The sequence below is a fragment of the Vombatus ursinus genome, unplaced genomic scaffold (genome assembly GCF_900497805.2).
Source record: "Vombatus ursinus unplaced genomic scaffold, bare-nosed wombat genome assembly UNPS02014158.1, whole genome shotgun sequence".
Classification (NCBI taxonomy): domain Eukaryota; kingdom Metazoa; phylum Chordata; class Mammalia; order Diprotodontia; family Vombatidae; genus Vombatus; species Vombatus ursinus.
Window position 1 is genome coordinate 2,721,138 of NW_020953936.1, and position 16,335 is coordinate 2,737,472.

Here is a 16,335-nt window from a genome sequence, read left to right on the forward strand (position 1 = left end):
AAAGAAAGAAAGAAAGAAAGAAAGAAAGAAAGAAAGAAAGAAAGAAAAGAAAGAAAGGAAGGAAGGAAGGAAGAAAGGAAGAAAAAGAAAGAAGAAGGAAGGAAGGAAGGAAAGGACAGAAGGAAGGGAGAAAGGAAAGAAGGAAGAAAGGAAGGAAAGAAAGAATGAAAGAAAGAAAGGCAAATACAGTACAAAATGAAATTAGTTATGTTGCTTCTTAACAAACTACTTTCAACTCCTAAAATTCCTCTTTTAACAGGGCAGTGGGCTTTGGAGTTGGAAAATCTGGATTCAAATCCTCTGTCTGTCACTGGTTATAAATATGACTTTGTCAAATCACTTAACCTCCTAGGCCTTAAGTTCCTCCATTATAAAATGAGGGCATTGGATTAGGTGTCCTCCAAACTCTCTTCTGGTTCTAATTCAATAACCTATGAATTTTATTGATCCTATCTTTGATTTTCAAATTTTCTATTTTTGTGTTTATTTAGAGTTTTTTTTATTAAATTTTTTTTTTATTCTTTTGGTTACATGTTAAACTCATTTATCTAACCTCTCTTTTGTTTATATAACTATTTAATGTATTTGTCCAAGGATTACTTTGGCTACATCCCCAATGTTTTGGTATGATATCTTATCATTTTTTTTAATAAAATTGTTGCCATAATTTGTTCTTTGACTCACAAATTCTTTAGGATTATATTATGTATATCCATCTAAGTTTAAATCCTTACTTCAACTGTTCCTGATTGATTATAACTGTCATTGTGTTGTGATCAGTAAATGACATGTCAAACATCTCTGCTTTTCTGCATTTGTTTATAAACTGCTTATCTTCTAGTCCTTAGTAATGTTTTGTAAAGTGTAAAAATTACTTTTTGCAAACATGTAAAATATGTATGTTCCTTTCAGTTCTCCTTTAGTAATTGCCAGAGATCTATCATATCTAACTTCTTTAAAATTCTGTTTAGGTCTTTAAATTCCTTCTTGTTTATCATTATTTTGTATTTGTCTAGGTCTGAGAGGGAGCATGCTGGGATCCTCAACTGTGGTCTATTTTTTTCTATAATTCAATTAGCTCTTCCTTTAAGTACTCCGATGCTATGTACTTGGTGAATATAATGATAAGTATTTCATTACTGAGCGAACCTTTAAATATAATGGTTTTCTTGCTTATCTCTTTTAACCATGTCTATTTTTATCGTTACTTCATCTGAGTTCATGATTACTATCCAATTACTATTTTGGATTCTTCTGAAGCATAATAAATTCTGCTCCAGTCTTTCATTTTTGAAACTGTATGTTTCCAGTGTATTTTTTTGTATGTAACATCTTGTTGGATTCTCCTTTTTAATAAATGCTGTTAGCTTCCTGTGTTTTAGTAGTAAGTTTCTCCCATTCACATTCAAGGTTATGAAGTGTTCATATTGGTTGATGTTTGTTAAGTTCATAATAATAAAAAGGGAATAAAAATACACAGAAGAGAGCAGAAGAAAGTTTAGAAAAGAACACAGATGTAAATGTTAAAAAAAAAGTGGAAGAAGAAGCTTTAAAAGGAAACTCTGAATAGATTAGAATAGGTAGGATGGTGTTGGTACTGCCTGGTTAAATTTCATGTTAAAAACAGGCTATATGTAAGAGATCCATGGTTTTGTATGTAGTATTCTTTTTCTATTTTTCTTTGTAGAAATTTCATGTTTGTTGATGTTCATAATAATAAAACTCAAATTTTGAAAAATCTATAATGAACACTATACTTAGAACATATACAAATAAGAACAAGAGATGATATTGTGTATGAACCCCTGGACTTGTGTTTTATACACTTTTTTTAAAAAGTGTATTTTGGATTCTAAAAGTAACTTTAAAAAATAATAAAAATTCACCAGGGCTGTGTAAAAACAATAATAACTAATGTTGTTTGCATTAACTTCTTATCAGTATTGCCTAATTACCATGCAGCACATTAACAATGTATGCATATTATCAAATCTATATCAGATATTTTTGGGGTGGCTAGGCAATGGGGTTAAGTGACTTGCACAGGGTCACACAGCTCATGAGTGTTTTGTGTCTGAGGCTGGATTGGAACTCAGGTCCTCCTGAGTCCAGGGCAGGTGCTCTATCCACTGCACCACCTAACTACCCCTATATCAGGTATCTTGAAAAAGAAAACTCACTAGTCATCAAATGAAGAAAGAATTATTCTCTGGCCTCCAAAGCTGCTGAATTGAAATCACCTAGGGTTTGTACTCCCAATATAACACAGAGAATGCTAGAAAAAAAGATAATCAAATTTAAGGGGCAGCTCTAGGTAGTGCACAACAGATAGTTCTCATTTCTTACCTAGCCTTAATCATTGAATGGGTGTTGTCTCAGTCAAACTGAGACCTGTTAAAGACCTTAGCTTAAAAAGGCCAAGGTCTCCCATTGCATCCTGGACCACCTTCAGTTGTTCTGATCTGTATCTTGCCACTGGACCCCAGATGGCTCTGGAGGAAAACGTGAGGCTGGTGACTTTGCACAGCCCTCCCTCACTTAAATCCAATTCACTTGCATGCCAGGTCCATCACCTCCCTGATGTCATGGTCCTCTTTGAGAATGAAGGACAAATAACAAAAACATGAAATAGATACTACAGATAATATTATCCCCATTCTAAAGAGAAGAAAACTGAGGCTTAGAGGGTTAAGTGCCTGTGGACAAGTGTCAAAGGGAGAATTTGAACACAAAGATCCTCTGCCCTAAAAATTGCTAATTAAAATGTAAAAGTTGTGTACAAATGCTAAGGGATGCTGCGGTTCAAGGTGATATTTGTTCCCCTCCAAAATATTTAGTGTTTTGTGCCCTGTAAATATTTAAGCGAAGGTGGCAGCATAATTTCCAAGATTGGGACTTTACACAGAGTAATTTCTATTATAATTAATTTTAGTCGTATAGAAGGTTTCCTCCTCCCTTGCCTGTTCCCAGTATTGACTCAACAAAAGAGATCTGGTAGAGCACCTATAAAAGACAGTGCTTTTCTAACACAGAAAAGAAAGTCAAAATTATGAACAACTTTAAAAATTGTTGAAAAAAAATTTTTCCCAGTTAAATGCAATAGTCATTGTTAGCGACATTCTGTCAAAGTTAAAAGATGTATCCCTGCTTTCTATTAATTGATAAACTGTTGTCCAGCAATGTATTTTGTAAGGGAATTTGTTGGAAAGTGTCTCTTGTGTCAAGATAAATTGTATCAGTGATTTTAAAAATAACATGTAGCAGTGCTCTGCACAGGAGCAGGCATTTAGCAATTTAAAAAAATTATGTTGTTTAAAAAGCATAATGTTCTCAGTAATATTCCTGCTGACATTCTGAAAAGCATTATGGTGCAGTGGAAAGAGAACTGGGTTTGGATTCAAAGGACCCAGACTCAACTTCTAATTCTGCCACTTACTATTTGTATGACCTTGTCATTAGTCAGTAAACTTTGATTAAATACGTACAATAGTGGTGGGTACTAAATACAAATATTTTTTTAAAAAAAGAGGAGTTCTTGCCCTCAAGGAGCTTACAGATCAAAGGGGGTGAGTGGAGAAAACACATAAAAGAAGGCTGAAAAGTAGGAGAGGGTGGGAAAGGGGCATGGTAGAGAAACCAAAGAAGTCCAAAATGAGTGTAGCAGGATGGAAAATGAAAAGTTGAGATGCCTCTCCTCTCTCTTCTCTTTAATGGGAGGTTGAGGAGTTCATGCCTCCACCCTTCAATCAGAGGGGCTGAGGGAACTGATGGGGTGTGAGTATCAGGGCTGATTGGATCTTACAAGATGATGAGTTTTCCCAATGATTTTACTGGGGACATGGTAGAGTACTCAAAGATGTCCAAAATGAATGCAGCTGCATGGGAGATAAGTATGACCTTGGGCAACACATGAACTCACTGGCCCTCCCATTCTCATCTGCTTTATGAGAAGATTAGAGGATTGGCTCTAAGTCTAGGGAAGTTAAGTATGAGGAGAAGCTCCATAAGGTGCTTAGATTTGAGAATCTGGGACGTCCCATTCTTCTGGTGCCAGTACATTGCCTTAGGAAGCCTCAAACTTCACAGCTGGCCCTTAAGGATTATCTCTAGTCTAACCCCCTCACAGACTGATGATAAAGCACTTTGACATCCATCACTCCAAGTCACAAGAAAACCAAAATGAATGTATTGCTATACTAATTTAGGTCCTGAAAGGCACTGATTGCCCTGGATGGTTTGTTGCCCTTATGCCTAAAGAAGATTCTCAAAGTTGGGGGGAGGGGGAGAAATTAGAATGAAGAACATCTGAAAAGTGAGTTAGAGTGAAGTTAAGGTGAAAAAAAGAAAGGAGGGGTGATTTTAGGGCAAAACCTTTAAAAAGAGTGAGGGTAGAATTTGTGGGAAGATCATGGTGTTGAAATAATTAGAATAGAGATCCCTCCTAGACTCAGGAGGACTCATCTTCCTGAGTTCAAATCTGCCCTCAGACACTTACTAGTTGTATGACACCTGGGCAAGTCACTTAACCCTGTTTGCCTCGGTTTCTTCATCTGTAAAATGAGCTGGAGAAGGAAATGGCAAGCCACTCCAGTATCTTTGCCAACCACAAATGGTTTCATGGAGAGTTAGACACTACTGAACAACAAGAAGACTGACCTTGTTTATTAGCTGTGTGAACATGGACAAGTTATGATTCTGCAACATCCATCTGAAAGGAGCTGAAGAAAGCTAAAGGAAGGAAAGGTCCAGGTGAGCAGGAAATCTCTGGGTGAGCCACACTACCCAATCCCATCCCTAGAGTTCCAGTGTTGTTGATTCCAGCCCAACACCAAGTAAGCTGCCAGAACCCTACAGCCTCCAACTGCCAGCACTGGAGGCCCCAACACACAAAGCCAGTGACCAGGCCCTAGGCTCCCAACACAAGAAGCTTGGATCAGTGCCCTCTGCTCCCCAGTAGGAGAGCTCAATCTCTTTAAAGGCCAGGAAATAAGCAAACACCATGAGCAAAAAGAAATGTAGAATAGATTCTTATTATGGGAAGAGTGAAGATCAAGGCAGAAATTCTGAAGAGGACAACATTGTCAACAAACCCACATCTGGAACCTCAAAAGGGAATATGAATTGGTCTGAAGCCCAAAAAGCCTTCTCAGAAGAGCTCAAGAAAGATTTTAAAAGTCAAATGAGAGAGGTAGAAGAAAAAATGGGAAAAAAAATGAGAGATATGCAAGAGAGTCAATCAATAGCTTGGAAAACGAAGGACAAAAATTAACTGTAAAAAACAAGTCCTTAAAAAATACAATCAACCAACTGGAAAAAAAATATACTGAAGAAAACAAGTCCCTAAAAAATACAATTGACCAAGTGGGGAAGGAGGTACAAAATCTAATAGAGGAAAACAATTTGTTAAACATTAGAATTGGGCAAATGGAAGCTAATGACTTTATGAGAGAGCAAGAATCAATCAAACAAAAATAAAAGAATGAAAAAATAGATGAAAATGTAAAATACCTCATTGGTAAAACAAACTGACCTGGAAAATAGATCCAGGAGAGACAATTTAAAAATTGAAAACCACGATGGAAAAAAGAGCCTGGACAACATCCCTTCAGGAAATCATCAAAGAAAACTGCCCTGAAGTCCTAGAATCAGAGGGTAAAATAGTCATAGAAAGAATCCACTGATCACCTCCTGAAAGAGATCCCAAATTGAAAATGCCAAGGAATATAGTAGCCAAATTCCAAAATTACCAGGTCAAAGAGAAAATACTGCAAGCAGCCAGAAAGAAACAATTTAAATATCATGGAACCACAGTCAGGATTACACAAGACCTTGCTGCTTCTACATTAAAAGACTGTAGGGCATGGAATATGATATTCCATAAGGCAAAGGAGCTTGGATTTAATGAGCATGATCTTTCAGGGGAGGAGATTTATATTCAATGAAATAGGGCACTTCCAAACCTTCCTGATAAAAAAACCAGAGCTCAACAGAAAATGTGATCTTCAAATACAAGACTCAAGAAAGACATAAAAATGTAAATGGGACAGAAAGAAACAACATGTTATTAATAAGGGCAAACTGTTTACATCCCTACAAGGGAAGATGACACTTGTAACTCTTGAGAACTGTATTGTTATTACACCATGTTAAAACGTAATACATAAAGGGGGTGGATATATGTTGACTATGATGTAATGATAAAAAAAAATCTAATCAACTGGGTTAAATGGATCCAGGTAAGTGGATTAATCTGATCTAACTAAGAAAAGGAATCTAACTGAGAGAAAAGGAAAGGAGGAGGCAGACAAGGGTAAATTACAGGAAAAGGCACAAAAACTTATTACAGTAGAGGGAAAGAAGGGAGATGAGCATTGTTTGAACCTTATTCTCCTCAGATTAGGCTCAAGAAGGGAATAACATAATCAGTTAGGTACTAATATTGATAGACTTAACCCTTCTCAGCAATACAAGGATCTAAGACATCTCCAAAGGCCTCAGGATGGAAAATGCTATCCACATACAAAGAAAGAACTATGGAGTTTGAATGCAGATCGAAGCATATTATTTGCTATTTTTGTTTTGTTTCCTCTTTCTGGTGTTTCCTCCTATTGGTTCTAACTCTTACCTACAACATCACTAATGTGAAAACATGTTTAATAGGAATATATATGTCTAGCCTATATCAGATTATGCATGGTCTTGGGAAGGGAGGTGGAGAGGGAGGGGGAAAATGTAAAACTCAAAAGCTTATGGAAGTGATTGTTGCCAATTCAAAATAAATTAATTTTTAAAAAAATAACTATGGAATTAAAAAAACAAAAAACATGGACAAGTTATAGATCGATGGGCCTGAAGTTAGGAAGACCTGAGTTCCAATCCAACTTTAGACAAGAACTAGCTGTGTGACCCTGGGCAAGTTACTTATCCTCTGCCTCAATTTCCTTAACTGTAAAAATAGGGATAATAACAGCACCCTATACTACAAGGTTGTCCTGAGGCTCAAATGAGATAATATTTGTAAAAGTGACTGGCAGATAGTATGCCAAGAACTATAAAATGCTTATTCCCTTCCCCTACCCCTTAACCTCTTTGGATCTCTCTTTCCTCTTCTGTAAAATGGGAGAAGGGAGGGCGTCTGCTTATCTCACAGTATTGTGAAAATCAAATGGGATGCCTGAAAGCATTTTATAGACTATAAAACACTCTATAAAAACAGAAGGGATTATTAGGTTTTCAGTGGCCCCTGAAGCTGTTCAGTTTGTTTGGGAATACATTTTCACTGTAGGAGTTAACTTGGGAAAGGATTTGAGTTAAATTTGAAACGGTGCAGCTAAGGAGGTTAGAATTAAAGGACAATTCTAAGGAAGTTTAGGTAGCTTGGGCTACAATGGACAGGGGAAGGGTGGGCATGGGAAAACTGAAAGATGGAAACCAAGTTTGGGTTCAAAAAATTTTTGAGAAGGGGTGGGGAAACAACTCGAGTGAATTTCAGCTGAAGGGATGAGTATCGGGAGAATTCAGCAGATTTGGGTCAGGCATCTAGGGGATGGATGGAAGCCCCGGGATGTGGAATTCCTAAGGGCAGATTGTCATAGCGAGAACTCTGGCTGTGAATTGCTGGAGGCTGGGTACCAGCGGGCAGTCGGAGGGCTCTCCCCAGGGTAGGGTGTGTGTGTGCGGGGAGGGGGCAGACACGCCCACTGCGGCGGGGCTCTACTCTCCCAGGGCCCAGGGCGGACAGCGGCAGGAGGGGCTTCTACCACCTCGCTGCCACCCAGCTTACCCCCTGTCTGGGAGGCGGGGAGTCCCGGGGGTTGGCTCCTCCTCCTCCTGTAGCCTCGGCCCGGTGGTCGCAACACTGCCCCCAACCTTAGCCTGAACCTGAATCTCAGCACCTGCCACCAGCCTCAGCTCAGCCCCCGGCCCGCCCTCCTCCTCCTCTGCTTGCAGTGGCTCGGGCAGGAGGAGGAGAAAAAGACAGAGGAAGAAAAAGGAGGCGGGAGCTGGAGCAGCTGGGCCAGGGGGTGGCCTGGCTCTGGAACCTGTCTAGTGGCCAGTGCTCCCCCTCCGCGGAGCTGAGACCTGGGCGGTGTCTCTTCTGCAGGTAAGAGAGGGGAAGCACTAATGGAAGGGGGTCCGGGTTGGGGAAAGTTTCCCGGACTTGGGATGGGACATTGAAGAAAGCAGAAAAGAGATCTACTCCCTCCTGGGCCAATCTCTCTGCCCTGGGCCCCAGTGCCTCTCGGACAGGGGGGATGCTATGCTGGAAGACCTTTCCCTCCCTTTTCTCCGTGCCGCTCTCGGTGAATGGGTTTCCTTTGGGCGGGTCTGGGATGGGAGCCGACTTTCCCCAGTTCCGCAGCGCGAGGAGCCAGCCCACACCCTGGGAAGGCCGGCGGGGTTGGGGTCAGGGTGAGGGCTGGAGGCATTCCTAAAAGATTTGTACTTTGCCCCGTGTCCACAGAATATATTGATTCAGCAATTAAAGGGCCGGACGTGGCTTTCTGTAAGTCGAAGGCAGGGCCTTTAACAGTTAAATTTCTCTTGCAAAACCTGCTTTAAAAAAAAAAAAGTTTTCACAATTGGATTGGGAGCCTGAGCATCTCTGCCATTCCCCTGTGCTTGGGAGAGTCTGTGCCTGCAATGAGCTGCACCAGTCGTTAAAGGGGGTGCCTGCCTGTCTGTCTGTCATGGTGTACGGGAAAGATGGGACTGCACATATGTTGATCTCATGTGGCAGGCACATCGTTAGCCTCCATCAGATTCACCACTCTGGGCTCTTATAGTTGGGTCAGCTTCTCTCTATTTAGTTCTGTGGGACTATGAACACATCTGCAGAAACGTCCTAAGACACAAGTCTTTCTGGATAAATATCTTGCCTGTCACTGACTATATGTTTAAAGTGTGTGATTGTCTGTCTGTCTATATGTGTGCCTGCCTGTCTGTGTGTGGGGGGTAGGGAGGGACTGATATTCTCTTGTCCTTGGCTATGTTCTACAAAGAACCTGTCTCCCTTTTAACATAAAGTAAAAAGATGTAGTTGCAGTGTGCTTGTTTTAGAAAACCCAAAATAGGCATGGCGAGAATTTTTGAGCCACTGGCTCTGTTAGTGATTTGGGTCTTCATAAAATATTCAGCAACCTTAATGATTTGTTTTCAAAGTGACTTTATAGATCAGGAAGCATATCTGTTTGTTTGTGGTGTCCAGCTATTTTTTTTAAACACCCCTAAAACAGAATGCTTGTGAAAAGATTTATTTTTCTTGAGGAGGGCCTTTGGCTTAGACTATGGATGTGGCATCCTAGCAGCTGTCCTGTCATTCTATAAAGTGATTTCTGAAATGCTTTCCAATTGATACTATTTAAAAACATTTTCTGCCTCTCTGGCTCCTGTGGCATTGCCTAGTCCATGGAATTTGGCCAATCTGTCTTTACACACAGTAGGTAAATTCTGACTATGCCACCGCAAATGAGTATTGGTATCTGCTAGTCCTGAAATATTGCAGGATTATCTTAGTTCTCAAGTTGCATTTCTGGTCTCCCTTGTGCCTCTGGATAAGCAGCTCAGCACTGTGTGCATAAACTAAATCATTATGAGAAAATTCTAATGAAAATGATTTTATCTCTCTTAGATCACTTGGTTTTGAGTTGTGAACTCGATGAAATTAAAAGGACCAAATAAGAAAATCCTTTTGGGAATACAGCAGCAAAATAATAATGTTTGTGTTATGTAGCTATTTTAGGGGTTCTTGCCTCCTCCAAATTAAACTATGAACCCAAGGATATTTCATATGCACAAGATCTTGTAGTAAAATGTTTTTTAATCAGATGTATTAAAATTTAACCACTTCTTCCCAGGAGCTCTTCTCCCTTCACCAATTTGTTTTTCCATCTTATTTGTCAGCATTATCATCCTAGGTCAACCATGGCTTAATGGAAAAGACACTAAGGGTGGAGTCAGAGGACCTAGGTTTAGATCTGGTTCTGCAATTTACAACCTGCTGATGGGGGTGTGATGAAGTCCTTTAGCCAGGTAGGAAATGATGAAGTGGCTGCTCTGGACCCCCTACTTAAATAGAGGATCTGGAAGGGGGTCTCCCTACCCTACACCCTCTCCAAAGAAGATACATTATATAGGTATATTCTTCCTCCCTCCCTCTCTCTCTCTGTGTCTCTCTGTCTCTTTCTCTGTCTCTTTCCAAATATGTATATACATGTTTACATACACATACTATAGTGGCTTGGGTTGCTTGTTTTTTACCTTCTGTTATTATGTAAATTGGAATGAGCTTACAGATGTTTCAAAGGAAGAAGAAAATGAAATTTAAAAGGGAAAGTCAGGAAAATGGAATCGTAGGAGAAGAGATTCAATGGAAAGGGAGACTGTTGATAAAATATGAACTATTATAAAGGCATTGTTAGATATTAAGATATTGCCATAATATCCAACCATGTATTTGAATTTTAGGGTTTTGTACATTGCACGAAGGAAATCTAGAAAAGAGTAGCTTCTCTGAAACTCATAACCCCACCTCCAATTTTTTACTTTAGTCTTTTTGAGGCTACCAGGGTATAATTTCTAAAATTATAGCCAACTCTCAATTATCTGTGTGAGGACTGGTGAATCAAACAAATACAGAATGGATTTTATTTCAAGGTAGCTTCCACTTTAAACGAAGCAAAACATAATTGTAAAGATGAACTAGATAAGGAAAAAAACCACATAGCATCCCCTTTACTAAAATAAATTAGGTTTGTTTTCCATTGGTTATTTGGGCCATTATTTCCTAACACTAACCAGGATTATTGAATGTACTTCTTTTAGCACATGAATCATATTTCAGGGGACTTATTAGACTTGGTGAGCCTCTCTAGCACATCTTATAGATGGGATGAGACTCAAAATGTTAGATGATAAAAGAGGTGGAATCTTACCAAAAGGTGGAAAAACAATCCCACACTTTGGATCTCATCTCTTTCTTAAGAATCTACCTCTAATTTGTCTGTCTAAATATGTCTTGAAGAATAGTGTTCTTACTGCAAACTTTTCCAGGTGCCAAGCAGTGCCAGAAGTTGGATGTGGGAAGCAATATGGTGTGATTCAGAGGTCAGGATTTGGGAGTCAAAGGGCTTGGCTCATGTGTGACCCTGGGTAAGTCACTTCACCTCTGGGCCTCAGTGTTGTTGTTGCTCAGTTGTTTTTCGGGGCCATGTCTGACTCTGCCATGACCCCATTTGGGGTTTTTCTTGGCAAAGATACCAGAGTGGTTTGATATTTCCTTCTCCCGCTCATTTTACAAATGAGGAAACAGCAGCGAACAGGGTTAAGTGACTTGCCCAGGGTCACACAGCCAGTAAGTGCCTCAGGCCAGAATTAAGGAAGATGAGTCTTCCTGACTCCTGAGGTCAGACACTCCATCCACTGTACCACCTCAGTTTATGCCCATTAAATGAGAATATTAGATTCCATGAGTTCCTCCCAGTTCTGATACTCTGAATTTCCGTGAGATAAGGGAAAATTAGTCAGAGACTTTGGCAAGCTGAGTATCAGTGAATTGGTCTAATGTTTTTGAATTTAGGAAGGCACAGCACCCCTGAAATGATGCTGCTTGTTGATTTGCAGCCTCCACAATAGAGGTATAATAGAGAGATTCTCTGCCTTCCATCACCATACATTTAAGCATTCTTCTCCTCAGGGTTGGTACTCATTAGCTGTGTGACTTCCTGAGCCAAAAGCCCAGGCTGACTCTGATCATAGTATAATGTGGATACTTTGGCTTCCTGTCTCAGAGCCAGGCTGCTGAATCTACCCCCACAGGATTGCAGGGACCCCTGCCTGTGCCCCCCCCCATTTTTAGGGGCTACTAGCACCACATTCCGTTTATCCATTTAACATCAATAACATTTTACAAAGATACATTTACTTCAGTGATATAGCAAGAAAAAATGTACAAACAGTTCCCCCAATACATCTGGACTATACTCTCCCCTCCTGTCACTTTAGACTCTTTAAAACTTAGCTCATTTCCTACATAACATTGGTCCCACCAAATTCACAAGCAAAAAAACAGCATTACTGCTGCCTGAGTCCTTGTCTCAGCTTTCATTGGCATAGGTATAGAAAGACACTTCCTGCTTCTGGAGGCATCGATGCCAGCTGGCTACAAAACCAAGCCTAGAATGCTGTGAGGCCAGAGTGCCCACCAGACCCCTCAAAGTCACAAGGTGGTAGGCATTCTACTACGTCCATCTGGAGTAGAAACAGACAACCAATCAATCAACAAACATTTATTAAGCACTTACTGTGTGCCAGGAACTATACTAAGTGCTGGGACTACAAAAGAAGAGGCAAAAGATGGTCCCTGCCCTCAAGGAGCTTACATTCTAATAGGAGAGACAGAGACAGCCAAGGACTGAGGCCCTTCTTGGAGCCATATGGCAAAAGGGCCTTCTGAAAGGGCAGAAAGCACTGAGTCCTCTCCCCTTGCTGTAAGACCTCACTAGATGCTGTTAGTAAAGGGAGTAAGAATTTATTAATCACATTTATTAAGTGCTGAGCACTTAAAAAACATTATCTCATTTAAGCCTCACAACAACTTGGTGGGATAGGTACTATTACGCCCATTTTACATTTGAGGAAACTGAAACAGACCTAAGTTAAATGACTTGCCCAGGATCACACAGCTGGTAAGTACCCAAGACTAGATTTGAGCTCAGCTCTTCCTAATTCCAATCCCATTACCCTTTCTACTACACCACCCGGTTGCTCTTAAAAGTGACCAAATGAATCGAAGAGAGGCAAAGAACAATAGCAGAAGCAGACTAAGACCATTTAAAGGCCTTGGCTGGAGTCTCCCATCCACCATGTGATTGGTCAACTGGAACCAGTTCCAGAATATCTGTGCGTTCCACAGTCTCTCCAGGGGACTTCCCCTGCACATCATGATTCTCCCCCTGGATCCAAGCTCCCCAGCTTCCTCCAGGTGGAGAGGCTGTATCAGCTGAGCCTCCACCAGGCTCCCCATTACAAAAGAATTAGAACTTTAGAGCTGGGATGATGATGATGATGATGATAGCAATAATACTTATGATAGCTAACATTTATGTAGCACTTACTGTATGTCAGTCACTGTGCTAAGTGCTTTTACAATTCTCTCCTTTGGTCCTCACAGCAGCCCTGGGAAGTAGGTACTATTATTATCCTCATTTTACAGATGAGGAAACTGAGGCGAACAGGTTAAGTAGCTTGCCCAGGGTCACCCAGCTAGGAAATGTCTGAGGCTGGATTTAAACTCAGATCGTCTTGATTCCAAGCATAGTGCTCTATCTACCTGCCTAGCGGAAAGAACTTAGAAGCCATCTGGAAATCAACAGCTTCATTTTATAAAAGAAGAGCTGTGTCTAGAGAGGTTAAGGCCCCTGCCCAAGACCAGACAGGTAGTAAGTGACGTTGGTTGCTCTGACTTGCACTCTTTTTCGTGTACCCTTCTGTCTAAGAATCTTGATGCCAAGGAAATCCACTAATTTTTAAAAACCGAGATTATTTTAGTGTTGGATCTTGGCCTAGTATAAAAGAACTGTTGCTATCCCAAAGAAAAATCTTGATTTTGCTTTTCAATAATTGTATCTTCGTTAAAAAAAAAAAGACAAATGAATATCTAACTTACATAAACATATAAATTAGGGAAATCATTATTCTTACAGACAGATTTTTTTTTGCTTTACAAAAGATCTTATTTATTGCAGAATGCTTTAAAATAATTATTGTAATTCTTTTAGCTATTAAGAGGGAGAGAAGGGAATAAGCATTTATATAGCACCTACCATGTGCCAGGCCCTGTGCTTAGCACTTTTTACAAATATTATCTCCATTTTACCAATGAGGAAACTAAGCCAAACAGGGTTAGATGACTTGCCCACAATCACATGGCTAAGTGTCTGAGGCCAGATTTGAACTCAGGAAGATAAGCCTTCTTGCCTCCAGAACTGGCAGTCTTTCCACTGTGTCACCTCGCTGCCAGTTTCTCTAATGTGACTCCCCAAAAGTGAGGACTGCCTCACAACCTAACTCAAGAGGAGCATGAAAGGTACTCTGAATATACATATAGTCAGTGGGTCAGTACTGCAAAATGCAGTACTGTTAATTACATGAACAGGTTGTTCTGATGTTTTAGACTTTTTTTTTTTTTGGCCGATGGGGAAGTGTCTTTCAGAATATCACAGCCTAGCTGCTAAATGATTAGTACTTTTAAAAAAAACAGCCCAAGTTCTAACCTTATCTGCTGTGCTCCACATCCATAGTCCCCTTTCTCTATAAAGAGGGCAGGAAGGTGTGCCTTTCTCATGCCTGAGGGTGGGGGAGGATGGCAACCTTGCTCATAGTTACATAGTCTCAGTTTGCTTCTTTTGTTGTTCTTTTCGTTTACATTGAATCACTATGTATATTGTTTTTCTGGTTCTGCATACGTCCCTGAATTACTTTTTCATTTTAGTTTTTTTCCCCACATTTTAAAATGAAAGGCAACAGGATATTCAAGGAAAAAAAGCAATAGGAAAAAAATGGCTTGGGAAGGGGCAGAGGAAGGGAGTATCAGTCATTATTTGTAAAGATTATTAAAATTGCAGCTAAAAGTCAGGAGGTGGTTTCTTTGGTTTCCTTTCAAAAATCAACAGTGAAAACCTGGGAGATTCAATGAAGCCCTGAAATATGTGTTAATGCCTGTAATTCCAATTAGGTAGAGCTTATTCATACTACCTCCCTGTCCTAATTTCCCTATTTCAGGGAGTCAGTGAACCAACAAGCATTTATTAAGTGCTTACTATGTGCCAGGCCCTGTGCTAAGTGCTTGGAATTTAAAGAAAGTTAAAATCATGTTTATTCCTGCTATACCCCCATGCCCTTCCCCCACCTCATCTACTAATCTAGTGCCAAATATCCTTTGGCAAACTCAAGTTAGTTAAGGTTATACCTCTGCGAAAACTTGGATTTAAAGAGATTATATGATTCACCTTACGTTGAATAAAATCAGAACTTGTGTCAATGGACAGTCACAGTAAGAGAACTAGATTTGGAATCAGTTGACCAGAGTTCAAGGCTTTGTTCTTGCTACTTATGTGACCTTGAGCAAGTCACAACCTCCCAGGCTTCAGTTGTAAGATTCCCTTGTTCTAAACGGTTCTAAAATTATAAATTTTTGTTCCAAATCAGTGTTGTTAATTAGCTGCTTTCTTTTCACTTGGTAAGTACATAACTTGCCTGTCCAAATCCTACTCATTCAAAAGGCCAAGTCTAAAGCCCACCAAGCCTTCTCTTACCATCCCAGTTGGCAGAACAAGAGCTCTAAATCAAAGAACAGGAACCCTGGAACTTCCTATCTATACCACTTGACACTTCATTACACAGTGCCTTTGTAATAGAGAATGCTTAATTCATCATCATTTTATTCTATCTATCTAGCTAGCTAGCTAGCTATTCTCTACTGGCTTCTTCATTATAATCATGATTTCACTTGTACCCTGTAGTCTGGAGCCAAAACTTTGGGTTTACACATAGTGGGTTCAGTCTTGGGGTTGTTTCATTACATATCCTCTTAGCTTATATCTCCACACACAGATTTTCTTTTAGGAACATCAGAATTTGGCTCATTTTGCCACCATCTAGAGTCGTTACTGGAGACTTCCTAACCTCGTGTCTAGTTCTCTACAGAAAACATAAAGGATATAAATTCCTATGCAAGCACTCAGGCTAACAATACATCAAATATGGGACAGGCCTTGTATAACCTGACTCTTAAAACAGAGAAGGCTTATACCAAAGATTATAAACCACGAGTCCTTTTTGGCAGTTTGGTGAAACTCATGGACTCTTTCAGAAAGTTTTTTTAAGTGCATAAAATAAAATACAGAGGGTTACAAAGAGTCAGTTGTATTGAAATACAGTGATCAAAATAGTTCCAAACACCCCCAGGTTAATAATCTCTGCTATAAGCAGTCAAGACAGCTCCTTTACTCTCTGGTTTGGTCTTCATCCTCCTGAGGAATTACTCTAAAATTAAAGCCTCACATCCACCCCCAACAGCAAGGGAAAAGCATTTGGGACTGATACAGAATAGAACTTTCTTCCAGTTAGCCTCATCTTCCCAGAGACTAGTACAGTTAATTCCAGGATCATAATACTACCCTTTTAGGGGTCTCTCCCAAAAATAAAATACTTGGGATTGTTAAAGAATGCACATCCTTCCCCTCACCCCAAAACCTACACAGTCTACATTACAGTAGATGAGCAGAGAACAAGGTCTGGACTTGCTCTCATATGCTGTGACTGGTTATTTTTTGG